Consider the following 19,371-nt stretch of genomic DNA (forward strand, 5'->3'; position numbering starts at 1 on the left):
TGCAGCGGATGCATAACAATAGCGAAACACTACAGTTTGCTAAATGTCCACCCTCAGGAGAAAGACATCGGCTATGGAAATCCAAGATTATGTTTTAATGTTATTATATTAGATTTTCGGCCTTTTCCAGAAGCGGATATATATCTTTCCTGCTGGAAGCCAGACAAGAGCTATTTGTAGGACTATCGGCATGCTTAAAAGCACGTCGTCCTTTTCCGAAGCTCAGCATGACAAAAAACATATAAACTCAATCTAGGCTGAATAACCCGGGGGACATCAACGAGGGAACGCAGCCCCCTTAGGTGCACTGCTCTCTGGCACCAAGCTCTCAAATATACAGATATTACCAAGACACGAATGGACCTGTAGGGATTTTGCTTTAAGCAATACCTACCACATGTTCACAAGGTTTTTTTTTTTGTCCATTTACGGGACATTTGGCATGGTTTCACATAAAGCGCATTTGGCATGGATTCAGCTTGAAATGTCCCTTGTGGAATTGGAAGCTCATCTGAATTTAGCTGCCTGGTTCTGTTTTGAAGTTTGTAAGTAGGTTGCATAGGAAACTAGGCCACTGGTACACCACCACTCTGGAGATGTTTTTCTGTCTCTTCCTTCAGTAGGCGACTGTCCCACTTCTCCAAAACACTCATGTGGCCACAAACACACACACACACACATACAAACACACACACACACACACACACACACACACACACACACACACACACACACACACACACACACACACACACACACACACACATACTATGAGACAGGTGACAAAGCATTTTAAAGCAAATTATTGGTCGCAAATGCTACAGAACATAATGTCTCAGTAACAACATACAGCTGTCAAGATACAAATCGTCATTTGTGATCTGCCATTTTTATGGACGTTTCTTGATGAATTTTAAAATTATAATGAATACAAAAGTCCCACCAAAGGCACTTGCGAAAACAACTGTCTAGACCATGATGTCTGAGGAGTGCAAGAGGCGGAACTTTCTCAACTACACTGATTGATTTCATGTTGTTTTTTTTCTCCTCTTACAGGCCCCCTGCAAATACTAGAGTTTTGAATCCGAGCAAATATTTTATTAACATCTGTTAGAATGAGAATTCTACACCAAAATTCTTAATCAAAAACAATTATGTTGTGAGCTATAATTGTTAATGAGTTGTAATGCAATGAGGCTACTTTATCTGTATCTCTTTAGTGCTTCAAATATCCATGTTCCATGTAAAGTATCCAATGGACTAAACTTGAATGGGTTTTAAATTAAATATGAAGTTGACTACTCTGCTTTCAGAAACACCGCAAAACACTAGGGGAACATCCCGAAGGTAAAAATAAAAGGGTTGAAAGGGTGGTCGACAATGCCTTAACCTCAGCTACATCCCACATGCCTGTGATATTAACTCAAACAAATTAATAACCTAATTTAAAACATCATGACCTTGATGAGGAAGTTAAAGGATGAATAAACACATACAAACAAAGGTGGTCTTTGTCAAATAAGCTTTGCATCTCACTGCTTAAATACCTCTACTCTTTTCCAGGCTCTGGATTTGGTAAACTCTTAAAAGTGTGCCTCCTTTTCACATCTACAGTATATATGTATTTGGCTAAATGCATCTCTGTTATATAATGGTCAGAATCATTAGAGAAAAGTGTAGCATGCAAACCTTTTTCAAAAGTTTTTTTGCAAAGTCTATATGGATCGCAATCAGTTATCTACACCAACATCCTTTTACATCCCTTTTTGATCACATTCAGTTGACAGACAAACTTGATCTCCAGGCCAAAAACTAATTCCGACCAATTTATAACTTATTCATGAGATTCCTATCTCTTGTGTTTAGAACTCACATTGTTCCATTGTTTAAGAGTGCGATCGGTTTCATCTCTGTTAGATGTCTGGCCGAGAGTAAGGCAATACCCTCTGATAAGAATCTCCACTCTAATCTAAATGAAGACGAGTGCCGAGTGCTATACCAAGTTTTGACCTAATTAGAGACACAACAGCTTGACCAATCACACAAGGGCTTGAGTTTCCTAATTGGCTTTTACTGGTCAATGATCACGATCAAGACGCATTTCCACTTCCAAAGCAGAAGGAAAATGAAACTTAGTGGCCCACTTTTTTACCTTTGTGCATATCATTCATCTTATCTTCTGAGCATATGGGGATGACAAACACCTGCCAAAAGAATCACTGGCCAAGCAAATCCCATTCCCTCATAGTAGGGGGCCTGTTAAAATGCTGTGACGTATCATGCTTATTTTAAAACACCGTATGCTGTGAAAAGAAAAGAAAATCATTAATTAAACAGCTTGACCTATCTGATTCAACTGAAAATAAAAATTGTGTTAAAGACAGCTACAAAGACTCATATTGGTAACAGATGGGAGGTATAATACAGCAGAACCATAACAACCGAAAGCAACCTAGATCAGTCTAAATAGACCTTATTTAACTAAAATTAAAAAATAAAAAAACAGAATCTTTCAATCTCAAAAATAAATACAGACCATGTCTAGCTATAAGCGAAGTGAGCAAATCCCCCAAGCCACCAGGGGGCCTTGTAAAGATGAGTGCTTGGCTGTTGGTTATTTAGGACTTGCAAATGTTCAGAAGCAGCTGTGGATTAGAATATTTCTAACCATACCCCCCCCCCCCCCCCCCTAGAATTGAATAGATAAATAAAATAGTGCCTTTTCATTTAACACCAGATTAGTTGCTATGGCAGCAAATTCACAAAGTAATAGAAACAAGTGTGTATTAGCAGGATTTTCTCTGCTCTGTTGGAAGAATAATTGAAAGAAAAACTTGTGGGTGGCAAATTTACACAAAAATATTAATCATTAAAAAAGAAAAATAGCTTTTAGTCTGGACCTCTTTCGTTTTCCACATGTGCCATGAATCCCTCAAAGCTCTAAGAAAAACAAATCAATAATTACCTTTACATTTTGCTTAGTTTAACTAATTACCTCCTGTTGACTAATTCTTTTAAAATGACATAGAGGAAAAATAACGATGGAAAGATGAGTGCTCCTGGTCATGTGACTATAATCAGCATGATAACGATGCCACTAAAATTGACTGCATTCTGTCAATTTCTTTCTGATAGGCTATTTATAAAGCCACAAAAGAGAAGCTTTGGGCCAACACCAGGCTCATAACAAGCGCTTTGGCAGAGAGGAAGAGGATAAAATAGAGTAAATCAAAAGTCTGTGTGTGTGTTTGCGTGTGTGCGTGTGTGTGTGTGTGTGTGTGTGTGTGTGTGTGTGTGTGTGTGTGTGTGTGTGTGCGTGCATTAATGCGTGTGGGCCTTCTTTCTGGCACTAAGCCTCTTCTGCCCAGGGCCTGGAGATCTCACAGATGGACATTAATAGTTTCATGTTGGAAAGCTTCATCAAGTCCAGACCTTCGAACACTAATCCCAGCACACTCTGCAACCCAAGAATGCCCCTCCCTCCCTCTCTCTTTCTCTCTCTCTCTCTCTCTCTCTCTCTCTCTCTCTCTCTCTCTCTCTCTCTCTCTCTCATTCCCTCCCTCCCTTTCCCCATCTCTCTCTCTCCCTCCGTCTGCTCTCTAATTTCTGTGGCTCATGTCAATCTATTTCCTCTTCTTTCACCATCATAGGATTTTGTCTCTTGAGTTCAGTCCTCTCCATAGTCCTCTTTCCTTTCTCCTCTCTTTCATTTATTTTACCGTGACCAAAAGACTGAATCATTACTAGATTAATGTGGAGGCAAAAAATAAAATAAAATAAAATAAATTTAGGGGGAAGTGGTGGCTCCAGCGGTTAAGGTGCTGGGTTACCGATCGGAAGGTCGGGGGTTCAAGCACCGGTATCGCCAAGCTGCCACTCTTGGGCCCTTAAGCAAGGCCCCTTACCCTCTATGCTCCAGGGGACCCTTACGAGAAAAATAAATCAAGGACCGTGACGTCGGAGCGACATGGGGCCGCCTTCCCGTGGGCTCACCACCTGCAGGAGGGACCGTAAGGGACCGGTGCTGAGAGGATTGGGCAGCAGTCGAAGGCCGGGGCCTTGACAGCCCGATCCCTGGACAGGGAGAAGTGTCTGGGGAATCTGCTTAGACTTCTGCCCCCGCGACCTGAATTACGGATAAGCGGGAGAAGATGATGAAATGAAATTAATTTGAATAAAGCCGGGCCGGTGAATATTTATTATCAGGCTAATCTTTCCACTGGCAGTCATTCAGCTCTCAGTTGAAAAACGTCATTAGTGTTATTGCATTTATTATTTTTTGATATTGCATTTATTAGCATTATTGATATATTTACAGCGGTTTTAAGTAGGGGAAAAGTTGTGGTGAGTTGTAACATATGTAACATTACTAAGTTGCTTTGTGTGGTATTCTATTTATAACAAACAAATTCCATTTTCATGTTAACATCTAAGGATATAAAATTAATCCTCAGCGGTGTGATGAATTGGGGACAGATGGATCGATGGAAGCCTGAGCTTAATCGTTATTAAAAACCCAAACAGTCATGAAGAATTTGTTAAAATATTCATTGCAAACATAGCAATAGCATAGTATAGTGAAAAAATAAATACCAGAAAAATATGGCCACTGGCTACTGTGTGTATAAGTAGCAAGAGTTATGAGTCAGATTAATTTAAGTGATTTAATCTTTGGGGTTGGGTTTGTTTCAGGGTGAGTAGGTGTGGCTCAGAGTCAGGTCAAATTATATACTGTATATTAGCAACAAATGAAGCACTTCCTTCGATACAACATTCTCGAATGGCTGAAAACTTGTTGCACTGCATGACACACAAACATGCCATTCACATGATACACAGCTCCTATTTTAGGATTTTTCATTCTGAAAAAAATGGCAAGGCTCAAGATTGTATTGCCATGTACACAAGTCAGTTTGCTATACAATACAATAAAATTAATGTATTGAATTACAATATTCCCAGACCCTTATCCTCACCAGTTTACTAAATCAGGAAATAAATGCATTATGGTTATGGATTGTGTTACTCAAAGAATCATCTCTTTTGTATAGTTCCCTTTAGTTCCTTAGCATGTTAAAGCTGTAATTCTGCACAGCAGTTTCTGATTAATTAAACCTCCTTATATGTTTTGCTGCACACAAACACAATGCAAAAAAGGCAAATAATTGGTGACTGTGTAAAAGGAAAGGAAAGATTTTACCAGGAGATGGCAGTAGTCTATATTTGTCTTCCAAACCATATACAATTGCTCTATTGTTCAATATATAACAGTTGCTTGTCAAAAAAAGCATGCTAATTACAGCAAAATGTATATATATATATATATATATATATATATATATATATATATATATATATATATATATATATATATATATATATATAAAATATCTTTGAAATAATAAGCTTGTGATGTAAAGTAAAGTAAGATGCAAATGAGCAAAGACTTGGCTAATAATAGGCCAGAGATGTGGCCAGAAAAATAAGCTTTCCTCCTGACAGTCTCATTTGCTTCGCTCTATTTGAGCTATGGCTTGCTTCTCAATCACTGGTTAACTCAGCTGGACATGCAATCAGAGAAGCGCTGGCTTCTGATACCAGTTGGAGCTGACGGAAATCCACGACGCCTGACTAGTAAAAACCGTGCGAGACACATTGCACAAACTAAGCACAGCGGTGTTTGACAGCGTCCAATAGATAGCAATGAGCTAGATGTGTCAGGGTCCTTATACAGCAGCTATTCAATGCAGGTCCCTGCAGAGATTTGTGTTTCTGAGCATCATGTTGAAATGCACCCCCCCTGGGTTACACAGCCTGGAACAGGTGACTGACATTTCAGATTCGATTAGCAGAATGCATATATGTAGTGGCTTGGGAAACCCACTGAATGCTGTTTTGATGATGAATGATGTTATTATATATAGTACTGTGCAAATATTTTAGGCAAGTGTAAAAAAATGCTGTAACGTAAAAAAGCATTAAAAAATATATATTTTAAGCGTTTATTTCTTTCTGAATTTACAAAATGCAAAGAACAAAAGTCTGAATCCTGTTGTGACTACATTTTGGATTTTAATTTTTACACATGCACAAAGTCTGGGACTTTGAAGGATCAGGGTCAGGTGTATAATAAACGAATTACACAAAGCATGTCCTAATGATCATCTATTTCCTATGTAGGTTGAAACAGTCATTAACTGAAACAGAAGCTGCTGTGTAGGAAGAAAACTGGGTGAGAAACAGCAAATCTTTGCTACTAAGGTGAGGATGTGGAAAACAGTTTCATGTTACAGGTCATACACCATGGCAAGACTGAGCACAGCAACAAGAGACAAGATAGTTATACTGCGTTAGCAAGGTCTCTACTAGGCAGAAATTTCAAAGTAGACTGAGGTTTTTAAGATGTTCTGTTCAAGCTATTTTGAAGAAGAACAAAAAAAAACAGGCCATACTAAGGACTGTAGATGCAGTGGTCCGGCAAGGAAACTTAATGGAGAGGATGAACGACACGTTGTGCTTGAATAGTGCCATCAACAAAAACTGTCAAAGTCTGGTGGTCTTCATGGAAGAATTGTGACCAAAAAAGCCACAATGCTGATGCAGAAATGGGGCTCAACTATGCACAAAAACATAGGAAATGGGCTGCAGAAAAATTACAGCAGGTGCTCTGGACTGATTAGTCGAAATGAGAAAAATTTGGCTGGAAAAAAAGGGCCAGCGCGGTACAATAATGACTGTCTGCAAACAACAGTGAAGCATGGTGTGAAGCATGAGGTTGGGGCTGCATTTCTGCAAATAGGGTTAAAGATGTGATCAGTATGGTGTCCTCAATGCTGAGAAATACAGAAAGATACTTATCCAACAATCTCATAGATACAGCCAATGTTATTAAGAACTATCATAAGCATAGAGAAAACAAGGAGTCCTGGGAGTGATGGTTTGGCCCCCCACAAAGTCCTGATCTCAACATCATCGAGTCTGTCTTGGGATTACACAGAGACAGAAGGATTTGAGGCAGCCTACATCCACAGAAGATCTGTGCTTAGTCCTCCAAGCTATTGTTTCAATTGGGAAGTGGTGGCTCAATGGTCAAGTTGTTGGACTAAATGGAACGTTGTTTTAAGGCTACAAATGCACTGAGCAAAACCAAGCTGTGACTTCTGGGCCTGTGAGTAAGGCTCTTAACCCCCAACCCTCAACTCAGCTGTATAAATAGGATAACTGTGAGTTGCTCTGATAAGGACATCAATTATTAAAGAAAACATTGAAAACATTTATTTATTAATATTTATTATTTATAATGAACTATTTTGCAAAAACTGACTGGATAAATACTACACTATAGGTTTTTTTCTTCACTGCAAAAAGTACAGACAAAAGCTGATGGCTGACAGTCGTTTCGATGAGTCAGGGTCTTCGTCTTTGTGTTGCTTTCATTGTCAGTTGTTAGAGCACATGCTCACACACACACACACACACACACACACACACACACACACACACACACACACACACACACACACACACACACACACACATATCTCTGTGATGGTGAAATGTTTTGACAGGCCACTGAAGATGAGCATACACATTGGAAGAAATGCCAGAAGACCGACACCTTAATTACTAGTCTTTCCCTGAGCTTCAGCCATGGTGTGTGTGTGTGTGTGTGTGTGTGTGTGTGTGTGTGTGTGTGTGTGTGTGTGGGGGGGGGGGGGAAATGACACTTCATGAAGTCATCTGTCGTTTTCAGTCCTCTGTGTATTCAGACAGGTGGATTTGCGCTTCCTTTATTCCGGAATGAGAAAGCCGGAGGATTTCTGTCCATCTGTGCGAGGAGACGTTTGTGCCGAGGAACTGAGAATAAATTGCATCAACGCACTGTCTATGCCCCGAGGGCGCATGCTGCATCCAACTCTAACGCCCAAACCGGAGCTGCATAAAGAGCTACACACTCACTCTCTAGAAACCAGTACAGAGTCAGTGATTAAAGGAAAGTGGTGTGTGAAATCGTTCTGAACACTAGGGGTGCTGCGTTGATTCACACAATCATGACCTCGTCTAAAAATAGCACTGTTTCACAGTAGTACAATTCATTGACCATCAAAAATCACACAAGCTGCTAAATTGTCTTTACATATCCATGTGTACTGTATTTGACAGAAAACACAGCTCAAATCTACAAAAGAATTAAATTTTGTCCTAGAAAAAAATATCCCTAAAACTGAAACAGCCTAAAACATATGCTATTAGCAAGACAGTGTGTAATGCTGCTTAAGCAAAAATAGACAGTTCTTTTGCTTAGTTTTGTTTAACAATGCAACCTTCTTGTTTTCAATACCATCATGTTAAGAACATGGAGTCTGCTGTAGTACGATTTGGATGGAGTCCAGAATGAGAACGTTATACAATTCCTGGGGAAATAGATACAGATTAGAATGACTTTAGTCCTTACTACTAATTTGCTTAAGCGACCACCTGATCATACATCGGGACTATGAAACATCCCACTTTCGGAAGCAAAAACGGCATTCAAAAATCTACAGTGCAAGGAGAGACATAGTCTGAACAGCAGTGTAATGTTTGCAATTTTCTGCACGGCTATTAATGACCTTGGCACAAACTGCCTGCCAGAAAAGCTGCTGGAATAAAGAGAAGTAAAGGCTGAATTTTGACTAGAAAATGACTTTAAAACTTTTAAGTTTAGTAAAGTTTAAGTTAAGTAACAGTTTAACATGCAGTATTACCAAGCAGTGCTAATAAGGATTTAAAATAAAATAAAGTATTATTGATTAACCTGGAATTATTCTTGGAGGATGAATAATGCTTTCAATAAAACTCACCACATGAGAAACCAATATGAATGATAAATAAGAAAAATCTCGATGAAGGACATGATCTCAACCGCATGGCAAGAAAAATGGTATAATAAACGGTAATAGATTTTTTTTAGCAACGGAATGAAAGATGTTCAGGACAGACTGTATCCAAAGAGGACATTATACTTGGACTGGACACTTTATTATAGAGGGGAGAATCGACTGCGGTGATTTTATATATCGAAGAACATTTTTCTGATAATAGACAATTTCATTAGGCCTTTTTTTTTTAACATTATTGACTCAAGGCACTGACTCACTGACATTATTCTGTTTTCATGTTCTACCATCTGCCTTAAATTCTATCTTGTTACAAAATAGCACAGAAAGATGGTGTGTTCACCGCTTCAACCATTCCTATATTCCGTCTCGAAATGGTGCATTCACGTTGAAAGGATTTCCTTGCCTGATAATCGGATCTCTACACATGTGATTTCCTCATGCAATAATCAGATCCACACACAAGCACACACATGATTTCCTTATTTAATCGCTCGTACTTGATTATTGTGTGTATTGAATCAAAAAGTCCGATTCTTATACGACATGCAGAGCAAAACAACACCGAAACAGTTGTTAGAAAGTGAACATGCAGTTAATCATTGTTTATTAATCATGTTACGCTAGTCGGCTTTGCGGGAGCGAATTCCGGAAACACTGGATGCGATGTGAAACACAACACTCATACACATCTAGGGGGAAAAATTTTGTAGCCAATTCACCTACTGTCTTGTTTTGGGGAGGAAACTGCTAATTTAATTAGTATTAACTTATGGCTATATAAAGAAATGAAGTACAGCCAGGATCATCTCCCCCAGCAATTTTAGCTACAAACCTCCAGCAGACACCCTGAAGCGTGATAAAAGAACAGTGAGAGAGAGCATCACTGCAAGTATGTGGGACTCCCTCTGCCTTTTCCTGATCTGTCAGCTGGTTGAGTGTGTAGTTGCCAATGAGTGCAGAATCTGCCAGGATCATGCTCATATACAGTGGGAAGCACGCTGCCTCCGGAGAGGCCCGTATGCCTTCCCCCAGGAGCGTTGAGCTACTTTATGAGATTTAAAGCCCTTACAGAACAGGCGCTTTCTGCCAGCAACCTCTGGGGTCTGTGTGTGTTTTTTTTTTTTTTTTGCAGAAGCTCAGTAAGGGCTTGTTCATTGCCAGAGCAGGTTTGGCTTATCCACTAGCTCAGTGATAGAGGTGTGAAGAAAAAGCAGAGCTCTCATGCTGAAACAGTGTACACTATTTGAAGTTGTTTTCTGGGTGCAGGGCCTGACTGTGGGATGCCAGGAGTGAAAAACAACAGACATTTGGGACAGACTGCACCAAAATAGTACATTGTATTTGGACAGGACAGTTTATTATAGATGCTGGATAACTGTGGAGAAAGTCCTGGCAAAAACAAAACAAAGTTTGGCCTGGAGAAAATAAATATCAAAACAAGAGACCTTGGTGAATCAGACTTTTGTTTGGCATTATGCATTCACATTAGTAAAAAAAAAAGAAAAGTGTTTTACAACATAAACATGCTGACATGGATTTGCTTTATGAGCAAATATATATTTCTAGTCTTTGTGTTTATAGGTTTGACGCTGAGATTTCAAGGCAGCTCTACTCTATTCAGTTATGAATCATTAATTTATCAACAGGTTTAATAATCATACAAAACATTATTGCAAGAAGTGCATTAAATATAAACCTGCTGTTTACCCTTCAGCCAGGACTGCTTTCATGTTTATGGTATTAAATTGCATACTGGTATAGAAAATAGAAAATTAAATAATGACCTAGAGATTAGAAATATATGCAGAAGTCGATCTATATATATTTTTTCCTGAGCCAAGATTGTAGGTCTTAATGGTGTTTGGTTTTTTAAACATAAAAAAAGATACCAAAATATGTGGTTTCATAAAAAAGAAGAAGCACAGTACACGCAAAGAAAGAGAGAAAGTGAGAGAGAGGATAAGCATATACAGATTTAACCATGTCCACCAAAAACACTCAACAAGGACCATTACAAAGCTCAATATGTGTAGCTCAATTCTAAACTTACTGAAGAAAGAACAACTAATATGGATGTTCTACCCATAGCTACATAATGAAAAAGCCCAGCTTTCCCATTCTCACAGTTGTAATTGTGTCTATTCCAGGTTCCACAAAGACTTTTGGATTGTTATTTCACAGCAGGGTAGAATAAACCGGGCCAGATTGGTTCCAATCAACACAATAGTGTAAAAATATCCAAGAGCATTTAAGCGACATTCAGTTCACCTTCCTGCTTTACTTCCTGTCCTCCTTTTAAACCCGTCTCAGACGTTGTACGATTGTCTATATTCTGGCACAGTGAGACTGATTTAACACATTTCGAGAGCAAGACTGGTTTGTAGTCTAGCTATATTTTCTGTAAATGTATGTTAAGATAGATCGTAAATAGAAGAAACACAATGGAGGATGGAGTAATGGCTGATTTAATTACATAAAATGTTCAGGTCTTCATAGGGCAATGGCTTTATGAAAATATGTTTCAGCTAAATGTGAGTCTACACTGTATTTATGACATTTCTCATTTATCAGTTATGTGGTAAAACAGAGTATAAATCATTTCATTTACCAACATTTTGAAAAACTAAATTTTTTAGTAAAATGGATTTCTTTGTACTCATGTATGCATGTTGTCACCCTTTAATTACCAAATACATTCATGGCACATTTACAGAAAAGACAGTAAAAGAGCAGCTGATGAGCAATAGTGTGCTCCAAAATCTCCTACAATAATGCAGCTTAACCACTGCAGAGCATCGACTCAAACACAAATCCAAACTAACTTGTCCATTTATCCAGTGTATTATGAGGTGCAGTTTCTCTTACGGTATATTAAAAAGAACGACTAGTTTTATTTGTCTTCATTCACAAATTGTCATTTAATATGCAATGTTTTAGTTGCACAAAATTTTACATTTTTGCAATGATTATGTAATTTTAATGATGGTGCAAACTGTAGAAAATTAATAACTCACTCAGAATGTTTGCCAAACTGGATTGTCTCATTACTTGTGTAAACGCTCCTGCAAACAATTTTGTAGTAAATACCGTATTTTTCGGACTATAAGCCGCTACTTTTTTCCCACGTTTTGAACCCCGCGGCTTAAACAACGAAGCGGCTAATTTATGAATTTTTCCTGGGTTTTTCCCAGTTTTCCGAACGGAAACGAAAAAACGCACCTCACCTGTGTTCTGAGCTGCACGGCATCGGGAGAAAAAACTTTTTTTTTAAACGCACGACGATGCCATAAGATAAACTCCCGAAAGAAATAGTTGTGAAAGAAAGGAGGAAGACAGTGAACAATGACTTTCTTGGTAGGCTACTGTTTAGATACAAGCCGTTGTAACACGTTGAGTCTGGGTGAAGTGAGAGCTCGCTAACTCCAGTTGCAACAAAAATCATATAAGCACAGACAGGTTTTCAAAACTCGTGCTTTTTTATTTTTCCTGGCAACAGCGTTATGGGTTAGTCAAAGAAACTTAGAAATCAGCATCAGAAAATAATAAGGACATAATCCTCGTCTTGAACACATGCAGTAATACCGGTAAAAATGCAGTGGCATGCTATTCCCAAAATACCGCTATGCTCCTAAAGGAACGCAACATATTTCACCCGTTACACCGTGTGTGTCAGGGATCCACCAGCCACGCCTTCTCCTAACCCTCATATCCACCCTAGCAGCTCACCTAATTACTAATCATCATCACCTGGGTCACATCAGTCACCACCATATATAAACCCCAGTCGTTCACAGTCTCACCGTCCGTTCTACAGCTTAGGCCTACGAACATTGTGGACTCTCTCACCTATTGTGTTTATATCTAGCTTCATGTGTTTTGGACGTTTCTTTAGTTTACTGTATTTCTTTTGTGTTTTCGTTCATGCCTGCCCGTTTTCTGCTTTGCTCTTTCATTTATTGAGTGAGTTAAGTAAACACGTTTTTTATTCATTCAACCTCCGGTTTCCTGCGAGTTCTTGTGCCTGACAGTGTGTAACATGTCTTTCGTTAAAGCCTGTGTTTAAGTACATTAGTGGAGACATTATTTATGTTAAAAATAAAAATATTTGTCAAATTCAGTGGGTGCGGCTTATATATGGGTGCGCTTTATAGTCCGGAAATTACGGTAGGTTAAAATACTGCTTGATAAATAAGGAAAAATTTTCATAGAAATATATAAATACAGGTAGTCCCAGACGATGTTTCAGCTTAAAATCTTTTCGATTTGACAATGACTATAGTGACACAAAATTGGTAAAATATGAAAATTTTTGCACCGCGCTTTCTTTTTTTTTTTTACGTATGATACGTTGGGACGCTGCAGGATGTACACATCTCACAACATGCCATATACATATATATTCGGTGAGGTGAAGTTTATTCATTACCGTACTGCAAATTGGCCTGTTTTGCTAAATGATGTACTGTAATTTGTTAAATGATTAACACATTACAGTATGTGACACCATACTAATCACATTATTTAAGACTCCTGGGTAGGCTAGGTTAGGCCATGTCTTTTTTCTGTTTCAAACAAATCCCATTTGGCAAAGTACAGCTAAAGCTGAATTATAAAAAAAAAAACACTATAAAACACCCCAGAAAATCACAAATATTAGCCACTCGGTGTGTGCCAAGGAGCAGAATCATTAGCAGCAGATCGATTTCTCACTGCGGCAGCTTTTTCTCTGATTATTACTGAATCTAACACCGTCTCTTACTTATATCTTTCCCCTTCTTTTTCAAGTCTTTTGATCATTTTGAGTCGACTGACTTTCGACTCTGTGCTCATCTGATAAGTGGATATTTCAATGTTTACCTTTCATTTAGCTGTTTTGACGAGTTTAGTAGAAAATATTTTGCATAATAAGCATATATGTATAGCCAAATCAGTTAATAGCTCTCTCTCTATTTCTCCCAAACACGCACGCACACACTGCAGTACTGAAATGTATCAGCTAAGTAGAATGATGTAAGACATTTTTAGATTTCAAAGCTTCCATAAGCATGAATAAATATAGAGAAGGCGCTGAATTCAATTGTCTATGCAGCAACACAAACTCAACAGAACTGGAACAACAGTGAGCAAGACAAACGGTGAAGTTCTCACCATACACAAAAGAAATGGCTAAATATCTTACCTCAGTTGTATTCAGTCATGTTTGGGAGGTTGTATGATTAGTTATAAGCAAATAAAGTTGTATTTCATTTCTTGCCTCTGCTCCTTTAAAGGGAAGGACTGTGTCTAGGGTGCTGTTGAGTCAGTGTGGGAAATCGATGGCAGACAAAATGGAATATGAATGTTGAGCTAGGGGCCACTAAATACCCTGAAAATCCATCTTGTCTGCAACAGTATTGGCTGCAAAATCTTGTGTTAAAATAGATATCATCTGGCACCAATAGGTCAAATGAAAGCTTTGTGGCCTGCAGGCTTCAGTGCACCTAAAATGAGATGCAACAACAAACAAATAAACACAGGAAAATGGGATGTATAATGTGTTATTCTTCTTGAACGCTTCATTACGAGCATGCAGTTGACTCGCTTGCTCGAATCATGGTGCATAAGCCAGGCGTGAACCTACTGCTTTATGATTTTTCCTTGACACAGGCTGCAGAGTTCAGACTGCACGTTTTAAAGTGTCACAGTGATTTATGCCTGCGAGTCGAATCTTCGGCCTGCAATCAATTTTAGAACAAAGGATGTGTCAGTCACACAACTATAGCCGACAGTGGGCTTTCACATGACAAGAGGAACCTATTCAGACCTCTTCTAAAGGACTAAGAAAATGTGTGAGCATCCCTGATATCGTGCAGGCTAATGACCTTTAAAATGCAACGTATATAGAAGTATGATCATCTCTTTATATTAATCAGTCAGTAGTCAATAGGAATTTGGGAATAAAGTAATTAGAGCTTGTCAACCATTAATTACACAATAGTAAATATCAGCATGGCTGTAATCGGGCTGTAGGAACGAAGCCGCAGGTAATCACAGCACCAGAGCGAGTATGATGTTGCTGTTATACGACAGATCCATAAACAAGTAATTAATATCGAGGAACTGACTTTTTAGGCACAGTGTGGGTAAATAGGTTTTAATCTGTAAAAAAAAAAAAAGGTGGACAAAAAGCCACAGCTGGATGAAGTGTTGTGTGTTGCCCGGCAACGCGTAGATTTAGCGACAGCACATCGAAAGTGTAGGAACCGTTGTTTAATGTAAACAAAATGCTAGGAGTAAAATTTATACAGCAAACGAAGGAAAATGGAGTGAAACAAACACTAAAAAGTCCTAGTGCTTTTGTACTAATCATAAGCGCTTTTGGAATGCGGAGATGTCAAATCAGATTAGTTTACTGGAAGTGATGTCCATTCTACTATATTATACAAAACAGCTGCTGGAGCCTCAAATACAATTGATTATCAGGATTTGCTTAATATTCTATTATTCTATTATTATAATATTCTATTATCTAAATTATTTATAAAGGCATGTATAGAAGGTACTCTACAAGAATTTCTGACAGATACAAATATAAAATCATAGATATTTTGAAGATTTCTGTAAAAGTCTTTACCTGACGTCCATGAAATGAGTTTTCAGTATCAGAGTTTTTCAGTGTTCAGGACAGAGGAATTTTGTCCTTTGTTTATTCCAATTGCAATTCCACCTTTAGGCAGCAGAGGGCTCTAAATATTACAAACTATTATCCAAACTTTTTTCCACTTATATCCCTTTTTTAATATTGGCCAATTCACACACACAATATTTGTCCATATTAAACAACTACTTTACCAGACATGGAGCATGAATGCTACAATGTATTTCTTCTGTTATTTCTTCCTGCATCACAGAGTAGCATAGCACACTTAGATGAAAGTACTATCTACCCTCTTCTGTATTTTTGAACTCAGACAATAATGATATGCTACTGTTGGTGTGATTGACAGGAAAGAGAATATGCATGGTCAGTTTTGCTCTCTAGCTTTAAGACTGCTTTATCAAAAAGCGAGTTTCCAATTAGGTGCTTGGTCAACAATTCCAAAATGATGTTAGATCAATGAATAAACAATACAATATATTTGTTTGAATGATTTCTATACATTGTGGACTTGTACCTGAAATATACCATATGCATGCATAAAGACAAACCATACAGTCGTTTCTTTCGTTCTCCTGCACCATGTATTATTCATGCTGCATCGATGTGTGTACATGTGGACATCCTAGCACTATTATTCCACACCTTCTCTATGGTGCACTATGGAATATAAATGAGCACCTAATTTACTTCGGGCACAATTCATGACCAGTATATAGCTAAACCCTCTAGGACACACAAACCTGACAAGCATCATGCAGACTTGTAAGCCATAGCAGGATGATGCTGCTGAAAAAATTACTTTCTTTTCTTTTTTCCTAATGCAATCCTACAGCAGATAGAAGAGAATGAAATTTAATAACACAATTTCCTTTTTTTTCTTCAGATTTAGAATTTTGATGATCCATTTGATGATGGATCAGCACCAGTATACTGCAAATGATAAAAAAAAAACCCGAAATCATTAAAAACGTCTGCTTCTGTAAAGCCAGGGATATCTGATGAATATGAATGCAATCATTATTAAATGAAGAAAAAAAAGACTAGAATAAAGTAAAACTTTTCTATGAGACTGAGAATGTGTTGGGTGTGTGTTCCCATGGAGCGGTTTTAATAGTTTGCACTGCTTCACTCTGAACCGAGGTGTGTGTCTTCAGGATGTCCAGCGTCGTTCTTCAACAGAAACACTGAAACTAAACAAACTTCCACTGATGAATTATATAACAGTGTATGATGTGAGAAGCTATTTCTACTCCTCCCAACAAGCAAGAGAGCGCACTGGGGCTGAAGACACTTATTCCTTTTTTTTTTTACTCTTTCACCTCGGTGGATTGTGGGGAACTGGTGTGATCCAGTGTAATGTAGTGAGAACACACGCTCAAACACACTGGGTGATAGAGAAAAGTAAACAGAAAAAAAAATAAAAATAAAAAATATTGAGGAACAATATAAAAGGACCAGTAGAAAAAGTGTGGGTGGAGTACAAAACGCCATACTCACATAGTGTAAATAACATTCTGACACTGTCTGTTCATAGAGCTAATGTTCTGCTACTCAGGCACACACACACACACACACACACACACACACACACACACACACAAATAGTACAATAGTTACATAAGGATAGTATATAATATTTATTACTAAACTCTAGTGGATGGTCCAAGCATCCCCCGCCACACTCAGAACACACACACACACGCGTGCGCACACTTGTTGCTCTTACTGTCCTTGTAAAAAAAAACTTATTTTGACAAAATGACTAATGGAACTAATTAATAAGATGCCTACACCTAAATCTAACCCCAACCTTAACCTTCATCTTATTACTATCAATCATTTTCTAAACAGGAAGTAAAGTCATTATACAAAAACATTTATTATAAAAATACAATTTGGGATATGAGTTTGGTTCAGATCGTCACACACACACACACAAGCTTATCGTCTCTGCTGAGAAGGCTAAACAGCTTTCTTTTATGTTAATAAGGTAAACAGAGTGTCAAGGATGAACACACACACACACACACACACACACACACACACACACACACACACACACACATACAAACCACAGCAAAACATTTTCGTCCACATTAATCTCTACTCCAAGTTACTGTAAAGCCCATTACTGTTCCAGTTTCCAAGCAGCACACTGTAGACAACTACATGGTATGGGCAAAAGTATTGGGACACATGATTTTTCCAGCCATATGTGGTTCTTGCCCAAACTGTTACCACAACAAAGGAATCACACAATTGTATAGGATGTTTTTGGATGTGAAAGCATTACATTTTCTCAAACATTGTTCCTGTGAACAAAGTGAGCTCCATGAAGATATGGTTTAAATGGGATGGACTGGAAGATTTTCAGTGGCCTGCTGTAGAGTTCTTACCTCAACCCTACTGAATTCAATCTCTGGGATGAACAGCACCTGAGTTTTCTAATGTGACTGAATGAGCACAAATCTCCACGAGCATACTTCAAAATCTAGTGAAACATTTTCCCAGAAGAGTGAAGGTTATTATACTAGCAAAAAATCAGGTGTCCAAAAACTCATGTCCATACAATGTATTGAATAATTTACAATATGTTTATATTATAACATTTGCCTTAACATTTTAAATAAAAGTTAAAAATTTAAAACAGCACTTACCTTGAGCAAACACAAGCACAGGCCACAGATCATCAGGCATGAAGAGAAAAACAAGAAGAGAGAGAGAGAGAGAGAGAGAGAGAGAGAGAGAGAGAGAGAGAGAGAGAGAGAGAGAGAGAGAGAGAGAGAGACCGATTCAATTAGGATAAAGCACTAAATGCTTACTTTTACGATTAAAGATGACTTGAGGTGATCTCATTTTCATGCTTTATTATTAGTGCCAGGAAGCCAAAGCCAGACTGAATCCAGATCCTTCTGCTTAATGTAACATCTTTAGATCTGGACTCCTAGTATTTTATATCCTTCTGCAATTGGTATCACAATGAAAACACTGACGGGCCTTCACGTCCTGCTCACCAATGCCTCATCAACGGATCAAAAACATGATCTAAAATTACTTCCAGTGGTGGACAGTTAATAAGTATACTATATATGAATATGTACTTTATCAAAATAATTTAATTTTTGGGAACATTTTACTTTATTTTAATGTGTAATATTTTTAGGTGTATATCTCTATAGTTCTCATAAACCAGTGCAGTACATGTCTGATACATTCAAAGGCAATCACTTTTTGATACTTTTTTAAAGTAATAATGTAAAAGGAGTACTTTTTCTACTTTACTCAACTTTTACTGAAGTATAAGAATGATCATCCACCCTTCATTTTTTGTTCTGATCATTTCAGACATTCTGACAAATGTTCTGTTACTAGCATGCATTTTTCTTAGTGTACTGTGCAAGGGGGTTAATACATTTCATGCTGTCAAAATGCATTTTTGTGCTGAATACTCAATCCAAAAGACCTTTTCATTTAAAAATACATTTTGGAGATCAGTTAGTGTTTTCAGGTACAATATATGAAAAAAAATTCTTCCCCAAACTGTAACCACAAGTTGAAGGCACACAATTCTATATTTTGATTCTTACCACAGGTTAATATTGTTTCTGATCCCTCTCATCTCACTTAACCTTGTTATCAAGCTCTTCGTTTAAAGCTAAAATACTGGACGCTAAAAACTAAAAGCCGTCACACACAGAGACACTTTCTTATCTTTAGCTACTTGCCATACTCAATAACTGACTGGACAAAACCTCAAAAACTCAAACCAACACACTCCTGAAATACTACACTATAGCCACACAACAAGGTTAAATCCTGTCATATTATAATGATACAGCACAAATAATT

At 37.9% G+C, this 19,371-nt stretch overlaps 1 protein-coding gene and 1 long non-coding RNA gene across 4 annotated transcripts in view; one reads left to right on the forward strand and one right to left on the reverse strand.

The window, feature by feature from the left end:
* The window catches only part of LOC310733961, a 175,687-nt gene that overhangs the window by 96,988 nt on the left and 59,328 nt on the right, over nucleotides 1-19,371 (forward strand). The window lies entirely within an intron of this gene.
* The window catches only part of kcnd3 (potassium voltage-gated channel, Shal-related subfamily, member 3), a 148,981-nt gene that overhangs the window by 43,688 nt on the left and 85,922 nt on the right, over nucleotides 1-19,371 (reverse strand). The gene's annotated exons all lie outside the window — the stretch shown is intronic.

The sequence above is a fragment of the Silurus aristotelis genome, assembly GCF_946808225.1.
Source record: "Silurus aristotelis genome assembly, chromosome: 11".
Lineage (NCBI taxonomy): Eukaryota > Metazoa > Chordata > Actinopteri > Siluriformes > Siluridae > Silurus > Silurus aristotelis.